This window comes from Eulemur rufifrons, chromosome 19, assembly GCF_041146395.1.
Source record: "Eulemur rufifrons isolate Redbay chromosome 19, OSU_ERuf_1, whole genome shotgun sequence".
NCBI lineage: Eukaryota > Metazoa > Chordata > Mammalia > Primates > Lemuridae > Eulemur > Eulemur rufifrons.
This window is the reverse complement of record NC_091001.1, coordinates 65,220,017-65,235,287: the sequence shown is the minus strand read 5'-3', so window position 1 is coordinate 65,235,287 and position 15,271 is coordinate 65,220,017. Positions and strand designations below refer to the sequence as shown.

The following is a 15,271-nucleotide window of genomic DNA, read 5'->3' as shown; positions in this document are numbered from 1 at the left end:
AGCCCAAACTAAATATACTATCGTTCAAACTCTGGAAATACTGTGTATAGGAGAGGTTGTTGCCTGTATGTAAGTAGCACTGATGTTTCAAAACCATGGTTAAAATCCCTGGAGGATTCCTGAAGAACATACACACAACCAACACAAACCCAAGTCATGAGATGTGAACTTGGAGAAGCCAAGAGTTCAGAATTTCCAGTGGGGGTACTAACATGGACTCCCAATAACACAGTGAGTCTCAGTAAGTTTAGCACTAAGAATTTTACTATCATAGAAGCCTTTAGTAATCCTACTACTGCTTCTTAACCATAAATTACCTCCATACTGAACAGATACTGCTTCAGGCAGTTATTTGGGAAAACTCTTCATAAAGGACACTGGGGAGGAGCCATCTGATTGTAAAATGTAACTCAGATAACCTTAGGGATGAAGCAAGTTCATTGTATAATAACTACTTGCTGGAATTCACTCTATTCAAGTTACAAGTTCAGGTTATGTGATGTTGTATGTTCAACAACAATGTTCACAACAGATGAACTATTATCATCAATCTTCCTCCCATCTGAAAATTGGAAACTATAAACATTATTTTTATATATATTATAATCATTTAAATTATGTTGTTTCAGAATAATTTGGAGTCAGGAGTACATTGTAGCATTTTGAATCTAAAATCTCATTAAGGGAAAGAAAGAATTTTCAGATTCAACTCTCTTTCCCGTAAGATTGTGTGCTAGTAAAGGCCAGCCAGCCTTGCCCAACCCCCCATTCCCTTGCATAATGAAAATATTTTTTTCTGCTGTATTTATAATTGCTTGGACGAGATTCTGGTTTCAACCCTCCTGTAGCATCTTTTCCCCAAAGATACCTTGTTTTTCCCCTCACGCTAGAGACCCTTAATGAACAATGTGGGGGGAGGGAGGGGAAGGTCTAGGGTAGGTAGAAACCAAAGGCTTTGCCAAAAATACATGAGAGTTTTTGTTTAAAAAAGAGATATATAAAAGTCACACTAAAACAGGTAAATGTAATTTTTTAGAATAATTTTGTAAAACATAAAATTGCATCTTAGTTAAAACCAAAGGTTGCCTTCTAGGTTTTATTAATTAGCCAACTGCTTGCCACTGAATAAAACTAAGGAATGAATAAAAAGTATGCTACCTCAGGAAGTGTGTTTATGGAAGTGTTTCTTAAAAGTTAAAAATTTAAAACTAGTCATGCTTTCAAAATTTGGATGCTTTATTATTATGAAAAATCACTTAAAATATTCCTTACAAATACAGAACATATATCATCTTTTAATTTCTACATAAAGAGAAAACCAGAGAAATGTTATTTTTTTATTTACTAAGTAAAACTGAACATTGTATTGTATGGCGTAAACCTGAATTCTTTAAGAGAAAAATATCACATTTCTACAACATGATATGAGCTAAGAAATTTGAGGTCTAAGATAATGGAAATATACTTATGAGACATGTAAAGGGGAGGAAATAACTATTCTAATGTGTAAAATACCTGTCCCATGTAAGTAATCTACATATTTGGAAATGTTTATTTTAGATGTCCCTAAGAATTAGGTAGGCTCATGATAAGGTTTTACAAAGACAATTTAACCTTTATATCATATCCTTGAATAATTCATACAGGGCAATGAGGATACAAACTAAACTTGAGGGTAGTGAATGATACTTTGTACACAGGGTAGCCATTTTTATTTTTGTCTTTTAAATAACTGCTTTGGGACTATTTTGAGATAAAATGTGTTTCTTCCCAAGGACTGCTGTGCATTGATAATGAATGACTCATTGAACTTTAGGCAAAGTCATTTAGTTAAATACAATAAAAATAATCACAGTACCACACTAAATGTAATAAATATTTATTTTCTAGGGAAAATACTTCTTAATACTTCAATTACTTTCAATGATCTTTATGGAAAGCCTTCCTGCAACCCACCCAGCTTGCCACCCCCTAACATTCTACTCATCCTACCTATCTTTGGGAGCTTTGGAAGGAGGCAGGAGTCACCCAAGGAATCACATTTTGAATTTTTAGACCAACTACTGTCAGACTCCAAGAATCATTACCAGGTGAAACCTATCTTACACTTCTGGACATGTAGAAACTTTTGGAGACATGGTAAAACTATTTTTAAAAAAATTAATCTGTCTTGGCCAGGTACAGTGGCTCATGCCTATAATCCTAGCACTCAGAGAGGCCGAGGCAGGAGGACTGCTTGAGGCCAGGAATTTGAGACCAGCCTGAACAAGAGCAAAACCCCATCTCTACAAAATATAGAAAACTTAGCCAGGCGTGGTAGGCACTACAGCCACGCCTGTAGTGCCAGCTACTTGGGAGGCTAAGGTAGGAGGATCACTTGAGGCCAGTCTGAGGTTACTGTGAGCTATAATGCCACTACACTCTAGCCGGGGTGACAGAGCAAGACTCTCTCTTAAAAAAAAATAAATAAATAAATAAATTAGTCTGTCTTAAAAACTGTTCAGGAAAGGCTATCACCAATTTCCTGATAAGCAGAGAGGCAGAGCAAAAATTCTTCTTCTGCTGCAGATCATAGCACCCAAATTCCTCAGCCAGATTGGTCTTCTCTGACAGCATGGAAGACATGGAAGAAATACACATGCACGGGGAGATGACCCCTTAGAAAAGGAAGGAAATCTGAAGCAAATGTGTATCACCTATAATAAAATGGGATAACCACTCAGGGCAGATCTGTTCAAAACAGTTGCCCCCTCATTATCTCATTAGCATGACTAGGATTTTATGCAAATTTATTCTGGTGTAGAGATGACCTTGGGACTTTCAGATTCCCTACATTTAACCCCAGTAATGCTTCTAAACACAGGGGTGGTGTACTCCAGCAGGCCTGCTCCAAACCCCAGGAGCTGCTGTGTGTGGTGTGGAAAGATAAGCAGCAGGCCAGAGCAGAAGAGGGCAAAGGGCTACAGGTTGATCCACAGCAAAGCATTTCTGCTTATTTAAGTATTTTGACCATGGTATATTCGAGTGTACATTTTACTTTTGTTCAACAGGTTCACTGAGCCCACCGTAAACATGAGTGTGCGTGTGTACGCATGGGTAAATATAATATATACATACATCACGTCCATATAAAGCCTTCACCCTTCCCCTTCACTATTCTATGTGAAACTCCTTAGAAGCATAAATATGCTTGGATTAGCTGCTTCTTTTCAGTTAACTGCCTATGAAACTTTTTAAAGGAAAAAAACTTAGAATTAATTAGTAACTCTGCAAAGATACAGGGTTTTGCAAAGTGATAAAAAGACGGTAATGCAGACGTGAATGAGGTTTAAGAACTTAAGTTTGCTGCTACCTGGAGTTAGGAGAGAAACAAAGCTGCCTTTGGGCACCTCAAACTAGTCAGACCTGCTGTAGCAGTTGCACAGCTGCTCCAGATCTGTCCTCCACTCTCCTCCCTCCAGCCCCCACCCCACACACCCACACAGCTCAGTCCACTCTCCACGCCAGGCTTTGGGGGCCAGGCACACTCACCCCTCGTCCTGCCCAGTCCCTGCTGGAAGGCAGGGCCAGCTCTGGCCAGACAGCATGCAAGTGTAAGAGGAGGCCAGAGCGCAGATGCCAACTCCATTCTGGGCCCAAAACTGCAATGGGTGCAGAATATGGCTTAGGTGATCCTAAGTTATATTTCTAAAATCCATCAGTCAAATCGTGGTGTCTGCTTCATGTGAATCCGGGCAGGTATTTCCAATTAAGTTCAGATGAGGGACAGCGGATCCAAAGAAAAGACAAATCGGTCTTCCCGGCTTTAGGATCCCTCAGACCACAGAGAGACCAAAATTTTAGAAAGGGTGTGTGCAATGCTTGTTGAGATTCTAAGTATCTGTTTTGTCCTATTAGGAATCATGTATTTTAAAAGATATTGTGATGGTTTTATTTTGAAATTTTTATTTGTATTTCAAAGAAAATTTTTAGACAGCCAACCATGGTTTGTTTGTCCCGTGATCTTCAATAAAAAAAAAACAAGGCTTCTATTTATTACCCAGAATAGGAATGTCGTCTTATTGGGCTGACATATGCCATTCACAGATTCATACAAAGAATGAACTGCCACACAGTGCTAATGGAGAAAGACACTGCTCCACACAATGAGTGATGGACGCTCCAGGGGACAGTTCTGTTCATAAGGGTTTCCCAGCATCTGCACACAGGGCAGAAGTTTGCCTTTAATACCAAATGCTTGGCCATTTGAGACAATAATTATTTTAAAAGATACACCAATTTTAGTAGATGTTTCCTTCAAAAATATTAAAACTAAACTAAATATCCACACACTTCTTAAACAGGAGTCGTACCTTGTGGGTTTCTATCAATTGTTTAAAGAATAATTATTAATGGTAGGTAGAAAATACATGATTTGTGCACAAGTAGTGGCCATAGCATTTTTAGATTTTCATGTTCTGCTCGTCAGTATTAATTAATGGAAGGACCTATGAGAGCTAGTGTTGCCCTTATTGTGAGGCTATTTTCACTTAAACTGGAGCTTGCCCTCTGGTGCCTTTAGTATACATCTGATCTTTGGACTCAGTAATCAGAGACAGTTTGCTCACTCGCCCGCCCCCCTTTTCTCCCCGCCCATTCCCTCCCTTTCTCTTCTCTTCCCCACCTACTGCAACTAGAGCTATCTCCTATAGGATAGGCCATGACAGTAAATACAAAATTTCTTTCACCGCAAAGTTTTTTGTTTTTTATTTTTTTAATTTTTTTTTTATCGTGTCATCCTTGCGCAGGGGCCATGCCAATCTTCTCTGTATCGTTCCAATTTTAGTATATGTGCTGCCGAAGCGAGCACAATCACCGCAAAGTTTTAAAAATTCTACAAGTGATTAAAGTTCACACTCCTAAATACTGTTATCTATACGTATTTTTATCTACGTATAATATTGACAAAGTGGTTTTGATTCTGATATAAGTGAAATATAAAATAAAGCTTCATACTTTTATCAGTGCTCTTTAACAAGAAACCATAGCAAAAGAAACCTCTAAAAGTTTCTCTTGTAGCTTTTACCTTTCTTAGTCACTAAAGTGTAAAATATTTTGAGTGAGGGTAAACTTGTAGTATAGTTGGATACTGATAATTTGTAGAACGATACTTTATTGACTGATAGAAAAATAGTTTGATATATTTGCATTCTGACATCTTCAACCCCCCTTGTACCTTTTCTATTTCACCTGTTTTGTGTGTGCACATTTCTAAAAGTAGTGTTGTAGTAACTTTTATTCTATTTGAGCACTGTTTAAAATAGCAGATGTCATAAGCTATCAGTCGCCACACAAATTTGAATGAGTTTCAAAATATCAAAATGTATGCTATTTTATTATGCTCATTATTAACAATAATTCAGTGTATAGCAACTGGGTATAATTTATATTTTAGCTTTTCAATTAAATAAAAAAGTTTTTAAAAGGGGACAATTCAGTGATTAGGAGTGTAAAGATTTTCTAAATCTGAGTTAACATCCTTCTCTCAGTTCTTTAAGGAAAACAAGCCTGAGCGGCTGTTCCCTAAGAAGCTGTGACATTCACCTGACAATAAAACTGTTCCCTAGGACACCTCCTGTTGTGCACTTGGTTGGCAGCATAGCCTGTTGAGTCTTCTCCCCTACCTGTCTTAATGAAGGAAGGAACAGAGCCCGGTGTTCAAAAAAAAGGGGGGGGGGCACACTGTCAAATCCATTTCATAAGATTTCTCACCCGAGAGCAACACGGTTATGCACATTTTAGTAAGGAGATGGGAAATTAGTAAAAATTATTTTAAAGGGTTCGGAACTTGGTGAACAACATAAACAATTTCAAATTAACATTTAATACCTCTAAGTAAGTCAATGAAGCTAAAGGAAAATGTTCAAACATTTGTGCCCTTTTTTAAATGAAGAAATTGATAAAATGAACAGGAAAGCAGAGATCCACCAACAAGCTATTATTCTTGCTCATGCCAGAAGTTGGGATCTTAGGATGGGTATTTTCATCCTCACAGAACACCCTAGCACACTCTCCTATCAGAATAGATTGCTATAAAAAGGGGGAGGGATGAGAGCTGCCAGGGTGAAACATGCCTTCTGCTGAGCGAAGCAACTAAGCCCCCCCCACCCAGCAAAACAACCGAGGCTCTCAGGTGGACAGTCCTCCAGGGGTTGAGTAGAGCCCAAAGCCAACTTCACTCTTGTCAGGGACTAGTCCCTAATTAAAAAAGCTACTTTGAACACTGAGGGCCTCAGTAATCCTACTGGTGACTACAACTTCTAGGCTCTTTACACACATTATGGATATTTCTTAACATATATTGGGAAATCAAAAAGCATATTTCATGAACAAAGCTCGAAAACATTTACTCTCCTCCTGAAAACCAAATGGGGCTGCCCAATTCGATTCAAATAAAAACTGCTGTAGAGTGAGGCTGGAGGTCTCACCCTGCCGATTGCCCAGGCCCATTCCGTGCCTGTGAAAACTTACTTTCTACCTCCTGAAACTGCCCAGCTTACAAGCAAAAAGTTATTCTAAGACAAACTATATCTGATCTTTTTGTGAAACTTAAAACTAAATCTAAAACTCTGCTCCCATCTCAATCTATTACTACCACTTATGCTGAAGGTAAGATAATTTACGGCCAAGAAAAAAATAAGAACTTATTTGCTCTCGATGCAATGGCCCTCTGACGACACCCCCTGTCTTACTAGTACAAAGTCTAGGGCTTGGGACAGCTGGCTCCCCTCAGCCCCCCTCCCTTTCCGTCATAGGAGGTTACCACGAAGATGACTTGTAGATTCTTAACTTAAAACCAACGAGACGTTAAGTCTAATATACATATAAATCCAAAATCAATTCACTCGGGCATGGACGAAAGCAGAGTGGAGAGGGTTTTTTTTTTTTAACAAAAACACCGAAAAACTTATAAAAACACACCATAGCAAGTTGGATGCAAACCCGGCCACGGAACTCAAAAGTGAAGCAGCCTTCGCGCCAGCAATCCGAGCCTTTAAAAAAAAGTCTCGCACGTTCACAACACAACCGACACAACAGGCACACACATCCCAGCTGTAAAAGGCGACAGCTCCAAGCTCCCTCCGCCCCAAGGCTCGGCTCTCATTAGCTCCCGACCCCCTCCTGACCCCGGTCCAAGGCTGCCCGCCCAGCCCTTCCCCCAGCAGGTCTGCCCGCGGACGCCGGGGGTCCCCGGCCTGGCCGCGGGGGTCTGAGGGGGCAGGGCCGGGAGGCGGCGGGCGAGACCGCTGCTCCCGTACCTGCTCCAGCCCGAGTCCCCCTCGCGGAGGCGCCCGGCCCCTCCTCCGCCCTCCGGGCTCTCCCGACCCTGGCCGAGTCCCAGCACCGTCCCCCGCCCACCCGGAGCCCCGCGATCCCCTGCAGCCCGGTGCCGGGCGAACTTACCACATGCAGCTCCACCTGGGAACTAACGCATCAGGAGGGGTTTCCGCCCACTCCTCAAGCTATTCCCGCTCCATGCGGAGTGCCCCGCTCCGGGGGCCCGAGGGTGGCGCCGGGGAGCGGGCGGGAGGCAAGACCGAAGCTAAGACTCGGCCGTCCTCTGCCTGCGCGCCCGGAGCATTATACAATGGTGGAGGAGGCGGCAGGCGGCGGAGGAGGAGGAAGCGGGAGGCGGGCGGAGGGGGCGCCCTGACCGAGCGAGCGGCAGCTCGTGCTCCAGCGCTCGCCGTGCAGTAGTGACGTGCGGCCAGCGAGCCTCCCGCGAGCTCCCGGCCCCGGCTCCGGAGGCCCCGCCCGCCGGTCCCGCCCCCGCGGCCCCGCCCCTCCCGCGGCCCGCCCCGCCCCCGCCCCGGCGGCCCCGGGAGGCGATATACGCGGAGCCGGGCCGCGGCCGCGGAGGAGCAGGAAGGGGCTGGCGGAGCACGGGAGATGCGGGGTGGCAGCGCCGCCCACAGCTCCCTCTCCGGCCGGCGCGCCCTTTATTTTCTCTTAAGGAATGGCTTAAAGAGGAAGGGAGAGAGAAAGGAGACACTCCAGCGAGAGGGCGACAACTACCACCAATCACCCCCTCCCAGCACGCACGCACACACACACACACACACACACACACACACTCTAGAAAATACTCAGCAAATGACGAAGCGGCCAGTGACAAAGGCGGCGGCGAGTGCAGTGCGCGCACAGCCCGCTGAGTCGCGCGACCGCAAATATGACAAGCATCTGAGCTATTCGGCAACGTGGGGCCGGTCAGCCCGGCGGGCAGGGTCCCCGCGGGGGACGCGGGGCGAAGATCCGACCCTCGGGCGCTGCATCCACGCCGCCTGCGGGGTCCTGGAGCAAGCGTCCGCTGCGGGACACTCCCCGACGCCCCCGTCTCGGGACGCACCGCGGCCCGCAGAGATGTCCGAATGACAGGGTGAGGGCTCTAGCTGTGAGCCTGGGGCAGAAAAGTCCCTTGCGCTTGGTGGCACCAGCCCAACGCTCGAATGGGACATCAAGTCAACAACACTTTCAGAGCCGGACAGGACCGAGTTGCGTCCTTCGTGGCAGCCTGAGCCGCGGCGCAGACCCGGAAGCCAACGGGAGAGAAGCCAGGCTTGGAGACGCAGGGGGTCGGAGGCGCCGTCCTCTGCCCGCAAGTTTAATGTTGATAGCCTTTCCCCTCCCTGTAAGAAAGCTTATGCTTTGAACTACTTAAATTTAGCAGGGAAATTCATACTAGTTGGAAGAGGACGTGTGTATGCCCAAATGGTGAGAATTTAAGAGCGCTAGGAAAAGAGGCCAGAGAGACAGCTCCGATGGAAAATTAATGATTATTTTTAAAATTACATGCACATTCAGTGTAAAGATGTTAAAAGAGTAATTGAGGTACCTTAAAATTTTGGCTGCCACCCTCGTCAATATTATCTCAGATCACTTTGGCGTTTGATGGTCCAGTATACTAGTTGTATTTAAGGATAATAAAGCTTTAAGACCCAACATAAAGGTGATTATAAGTCGTTAACATCAGACAAATTTAGACCTCTTCAAACTGTTCTGTAATGGTTTGTTATCAATCAAATTGATGATCTTATCGAAATTAAACTTGGGATAAAATGTTGGTAGAGGAGACAATGTTTCTTGTTTTATCTTTAAGGGGAAAGGAAAAGGATTTTACTGGACCCTAAGTGTAATTAAAATCTTATACAGATGTTTAAGTATAACCAAAGCCAAAAGCTCATTATTTGTGGATATCTTTGGAAAGTTTCATTACAGTGGCTTTCAAAATTAGATATCATGGAAGCAGTGCTCAACAGCCCTCTGCAGGTCTTGCTCAGTTTGTGCCTGAGTGGCAGAGCATTCAAACATTTTGCTATGAAGCCAAGATATTTTTCATTTCCAGAGTTTTGCATTTTAGAGACGACATTAACTACTAACAGTTTCCTAACCACCCACTCACTTATACTTTCAGTGCTCACTTTAAGTAAGGAAAAGCCATTGAAATAGATGCTGCAATAATCTCTTCCTGTAATATCTTTGTAGCGAAGGCCAGAGGCATTAGCTCTGTTGAATTTAAAATGAATTTAAACTGCTATTCATGAATTGAAGCAAGCAGAAAGTTAGAATTGCAGAATTTTTGGGACACCTGGATATTTTCTAGCAAATGGATTACCAAATGCAGTGTTCCTGTACAAAAGATAAGGATTAAAATCAATGTGACAATTTTTGTGTCTCCAGGATGGACACATGATTCTGCTAAACTCCATAAAGTGCATATTCTCTGCATGCTCAGTAAAGGTTTGAGTTCTTAGGAGAGGAACCTGAGTTTTGGGGTAAAATGGTTATCACCTCTTTATACTTTTGAAGGCAGTACTATCTTATCAACGCACATATTACACACAACTCCCACTTCCCCCACTTATAGAATCTGGCGTCTTTGACCCAGAAGTCAAAGCGTGAAGTGGCAGCTTCAACAGCTGCTGATGTGGTCCAACACCAGGTGGTTAACCCTTCCCTCCCTCCTTCACCCCCAACCCAGGCTGAGTCACACACAGGCCAGAGCAGCAACCCCACCCAGGCCTGGAAATTCAAATCTATGAGGACTTGCACTTTTTTAAAAAAAAAATATGCTCCCCAGAAAAGTACCTCCCTACACTTTTGAAGTCAACTCCCTTCAGTACACAATGGCATGATTTTTTTTAAAAAAAAATTATTATTTATTCTAGCAAATAAACAAGAAATGCTTAGTGAACATATAAGTTTGGTTTTCACCCTTTGGGACATTTAAAAGCCCACGTAAACAATCTTACTCTCAGGGCCTCATCCAGAATTTAGAGTTTCTCCCTCTCAATTTCATATAACATAACTTTAGAACGGTTGTAAGAAATTAGGCTAGTCATCCACATTTAACTATCAGGAACATATCTGTTTAGGGAGAAAAGAAATAGTCCTTTTGTAAGTCTAGAACTGTGATAGTAAAATTTAGAAAATGCTCATGAGTTTAATTTCAGAGAGGTATTTCTCAGCATCACTTTGTAGTTCTGGGTACTAGTTTACACTTCACTGCTTCTCTTTTGAAAGCTTCTATGCCCTCATGTCTTGCAGACAGTACACTACTGCACTAACTGAAGGCTACTTTTAGCACTTAATTAGCACGCACCAAAGAAACAAGGGACAAGCTGGATATATAAAACTAAGAAACAAAGACTTTAAAACAGGTTCTGAACTTAAGTTAATTTTTCTTTCACCTGCATTATATTTTATCTTTCAGGTTCCACCTGAAATACTAGTGATAATCATCCATCTATATACCTTGCAAGTATTGGTCTTGGTTTTATGGCCAAAAAAGATAAATGTTTCAGTTATTAAACAAATTGTAGAGAGCCAGCTGGGCTAAATAATCTTTTCATGGATAAAAGAGAGCTCCTAACTGTGGACCTACCATTCAGATGACTAAAAACTTGGAATAAATCTTCAGAATAAAGTTCTGGAAGCCACATCACCTATCAAGGAATTGATATAGGATACAATGATTTGGAAAACTGCTCTCACGAAGATGGCACGATAGGTTCAGTCCTTTTCAGCCACTAGTAATTTAAACTTCATTCTATCAAAGGAGCAAGTGAACTCATCCACTTCTGCAAACTTTTGTCCATCACTTCTTCCACCTACTTTTGTCAGGCTTTTTTCTGCTGCTCCTCCCTGAAGTCACAATTTATACAAGTAGAACTACAACTGCAGCAAAGGACTGCTGTTGCAAAGCTTTCCATATTGTTACCGACTGCTTTGCAATCACCACCCCTTATGTTCTGAGGGAGGTTTCATTTGTCTGTTAGAGATACACCTTTTTTATCTTCTAACAATCTGACAATATTTAAATCTTAACTTGAAATACAATCTTAATGTGGCAATATTTAAAGAAAATGCTTTTAAAACCATTTTGTTTTTTCTAGCTTTTTTGATTAGTCCCCTCTAACCATTACTGGAGAAGATGGCTTCTGTTGGGTATGAGCTTCCTTCCTATTCCATTTGCTACTATTTTCCATTGAAATCTTCAAAAACTTGTGAAGTCCACTGAAATGCAAAAGCCCTTTCTTGGTGACTCCGAAAACTCCAGTGTTCCTGCTGGGATGCTACTCCACGAAGCCTGGTGGTTGCTTCTCACACACATCTCCCCTCGGCCCCGGTTCCTGATATATATAGCACTACCTGTTGGTCTCTACACACTGACTCTGTGTTTCCTCGTGTCTATAAACCATCTGTCATTCTTGAGGAGTTCAGACGCTCCTCAAGGCATTCGGCACTTTTGGCTTTCACGGAAAATTTCAATGAATGTTAGAAACTGCACAGCCTCCAGACCTCTCTTGTCCTGGGAACTAGTTTGGTGTGATGAAGAGTCCTGGATTAGGAGTTTGAAAATCTTACACAAATTAATTACTTAACTAGGATTAATCTATGACTTTTCCGTTTCTTAATCTACTACATCACAGATTTAGGAACAGCACTAGTTCTGGTAAAAAGAGCACTGGGTTGTGGAGCCACGTGATTTTGAGTCTAGCTCCTCAGTCACAGCCAACAGGGAGGCGGAATCAGAACCCCGGCTTCACCAAACCTGTTTATGCACCTGGCAAAAAAAAAAAAAAAAAAGCTTGGACTCAAAGATTTCTGGAGGCCCTTCCTAGATCTCGGAGTCTATGAAACAGTGACTATCCTCATAGAGGAGTTTTAGGGCTCAAATGAGATAAAATGTTTTGTAATTTGCCCAGCTTGCCTGGAAGAATAAAAAACCAAGTTCGCATTTACACATCTAAATGAAAGGACTACAAATACAAATAGTGATAACGTGCTCTCTTCAATAGGATATATTCTTTGAATTACTTTTCATGTCCAGAAGATGGATTTGAGCAGTCCTCTTCCTATTCTCCTGGATTTGTTACTCATTAGGGTTCAAGTCACCACGCTGTGAAGTCTGGAATGCCCCTCCTCCCCAACGTTCCTTTGTACAGCAGCAGGACAATTGACAAGGTACCTTCATATGGATACACTTGTTTGCTCTTCATGACACCTTCTCTGTGCCGGACAAGAACCACCACCCATATCTCACAGAGGAATAAACAGAGGCTCGAGAAGGACCTACCAACTGAACTCTTCAGTTTATCAAGCTGATTCTCAAGGACAGAGAAAGTCTGGAGGCTGCATGATCTAACATTCACTGACATTTTTTGTAGAATCCAGGAGTGCTGAGTGTCTTGAGAAGAGTATGAACTTCTCAAGAATGGCAGGTGGTTTACAGCCAGGAAATACAGAGTCACCGTGTAGAGACCAACACGAGGGCAGTGCTGTGCAGGGAACTGGATGCCACTTAGCTCCATCCCTACGTTAGGGCCATGGAATAACAACAATTCTATTTCTTACACAAAAAACTCCAACCCTGCCTGCCCTTAGCCTTGGTAGCACCACATTTTAACCCACAGAATTAACAACCCACAACCACCACAACAAAAAAGAAATAAACTTCTCACACCGTCTAGCCTCTTACTCATTTCCAATATGGTTCGTAAAACTGCCATTCTTGTTTATCACTCTTTCTCTAGCCTCTAGAACAGTACCTGACACATCAGGCATTCAGTAAGTATCACTGAATGAATGAATAACTTAGGAAATGCTGGAGAGCTTACACCAACCTCACAAACTCAAGAAGAGGTTAATCTTTCCTGCTAAAAATTTCCTCAGAAAGTGTATGGTGCTAAGAGTTCATCTATACAGGTTCACTATGTCCGGGACAACCTTGCAGGTAAACACCAAATTATTGCTATAATTCCACCATTTTGTACTTTTTAACGAAGATTTTTTTTCTCTTCCTACTTAATTTAAGAATTCAAAGTCCCAGTTAAATCATATGTTAAAACACAGCAGCAATTTATATTTATGGATAAAGTAGAGGCTAGAGAGAACCAAAACATATGCTTAGGCCATCAACCTTGAGATAAATTAAAAAAAAAAAGACTTGCCTATCCACATATTCAAATGACTGCCTGAATGGTTCAAACAACCATTTACTACTGTCACATTCACACTCTTTTGTTCATAAAATACAAAAATGTAACAATAGTCAAACATGTTATGAATATAATCAACCAATATTAATTATGAGGAAAACTTAGTAAAATAATAGGAAAAATTTTTTTTTTTTCAAAAGTGTTACTCTGATGCCAGATGTCTTTATGTTTCAAAATCAAACAAATTTATATCACTGGCTAGACTAAATCCTATTTTCTGGTACATGTATTCTTATGTCTATTGTAGAAACTATTTAGAATTATATACCTTTAAACCACCTTTGATTGGGTAAAGAGGACCTTTAAGAAAAGTATGGTGATTTTTGTAATGTAAACAATATATTTACCATTGTTTAGAAGTCCCAGCTACAAAAATTCTACTTTGAGAAGTTAAAAAAATTCAAGGCTTTAATGTGTATAGGTGCCCAGGAAATGCTTTTAAGTTCAGGCTATGTGTATCATTAGAAAATAAACATGTGAACAGAGGAAACAGTTACATGTAAACACAGTATACAACTAAAAATGAATCAGCTCGTTGCCACTTTGAATTTTTATTAGTTTTCTAAAGGAGAGGTAGGTAACAACTTGCCAAGACAGTATAGAATTTACCTTTTCTTTTAGTCATCGATGTAGAATTGTCTTTTAGAGACCTGTTGCCAGAATAAGCAAGACTTCAAAATTATCCAACTGTCTAATAATAGTCCTTTGCTTTAAATTGAAAAAAATGTCTATTTTTAAACTCATAAATTTTTATTTCTAAAATTTCAGAAATGTACAAAGTCAAATAGGAAGAAAATAAAGCAGGCAGCTCAGACAGACACCACCACCACATTAGTACACTTGTGTAACTAATTTTTTTTTAAACACACTTTAAATACTGAACAAAGATTTAATCTTGCTAGGTAATATTTGTTTCAAAACTGTTGTCTTAGAGAAGTCACGTTTAGGTTATATGAAACTCCTTACATGGGCAGTTATCAGAGAAACTGGCTTTAGGGAGAAAATAATAGTGTGAATGATCTATATGCAACTTCCCTTTTTAAAAACAGAAGTTGAATCTGTAACACCAAATTTAGAAAGGCGAGTGGATGGTAGCAAATACCCTAAGAATATCATCTGTAGCATTGACGCCCACTGCTGTTCTGTTCTCTTACAAATAAACGTACACTCTACGATCTTGAAACTGCTCAGACAATGCATGTATTTAATCGTCCCTAAAGATGATTCATTAAAAGAAAACATACATCTGAAAGAGTCACATTGAGTCAAAAATCTCACTCAAAACGTGCCGGATTCCCTGATTATAACTGCAGCGATTCATTTGGCCTCATTACACTGAGTGCAGCAAAATCCAGTACTCAGCTGCAGAAAAAAGCTTTTGTGGGACTAATACTGGTAATTTCAGCACAGTTTACAAAAAGGTATAAAAATTTTTTATTAATCAGATATTCATTTTCAGTCCATTCTGATATATTGCCACTTTAAAACTGTTGGACATCATGCATTTGGTTTTAATGATAAAAATTAACAGCTGTGAGAATAAAGATTCCAGAATTACTATTTTCACATTAAAGCCAACAATGAAAAGTGAGAAAATAAACACCTTTTCAAAAGTTCATCAGATGAAAAGATCAGAATTAAGGAGGGAGGTGCCCATATCATTTTATGGACAATACTTAATGCTATATAAATGCCAGTTTTCCCCCAAACTCATAACAAATTAAATGCAATTT

General features: G+C 41.1%; 1 protein-coding gene and 1 non-coding gene across 3 annotated transcripts in view; both read right to left on the bottom strand.

Moving 5' to 3' along the window:
* SERTAD2 (SERTA domain containing 2) overlaps positions 1-15,271 on the bottom strand; it is a 108,016-nt gene that overhangs the window by 13,694 nt on the left and 79,051 nt on the right. The window contains exon 1 of one of the 2 annotated variants that reach the window (XM_069495313.1): positions 7,444-7,738. The exons of the other annotated variant lie outside the window; for it this stretch is intronic. The gene's annotated coding sequence lies outside the window, so the exon portion shown is untranslated. Of the gene's footprint in view, positions 1-7,443; positions 7,739-15,271 lie in introns of those variants that run through there. 2 annotated transcript variants of the gene reach the window in all.
* Positions 4,744-4,849, bottom strand: LOC138400375 (U6 spliceosomal RNA). Its single transcript, XR_011236271.1, has one exon. It is a non-coding gene; the product is annotated as a U6 spliceosomal RNA (small nuclear RNA).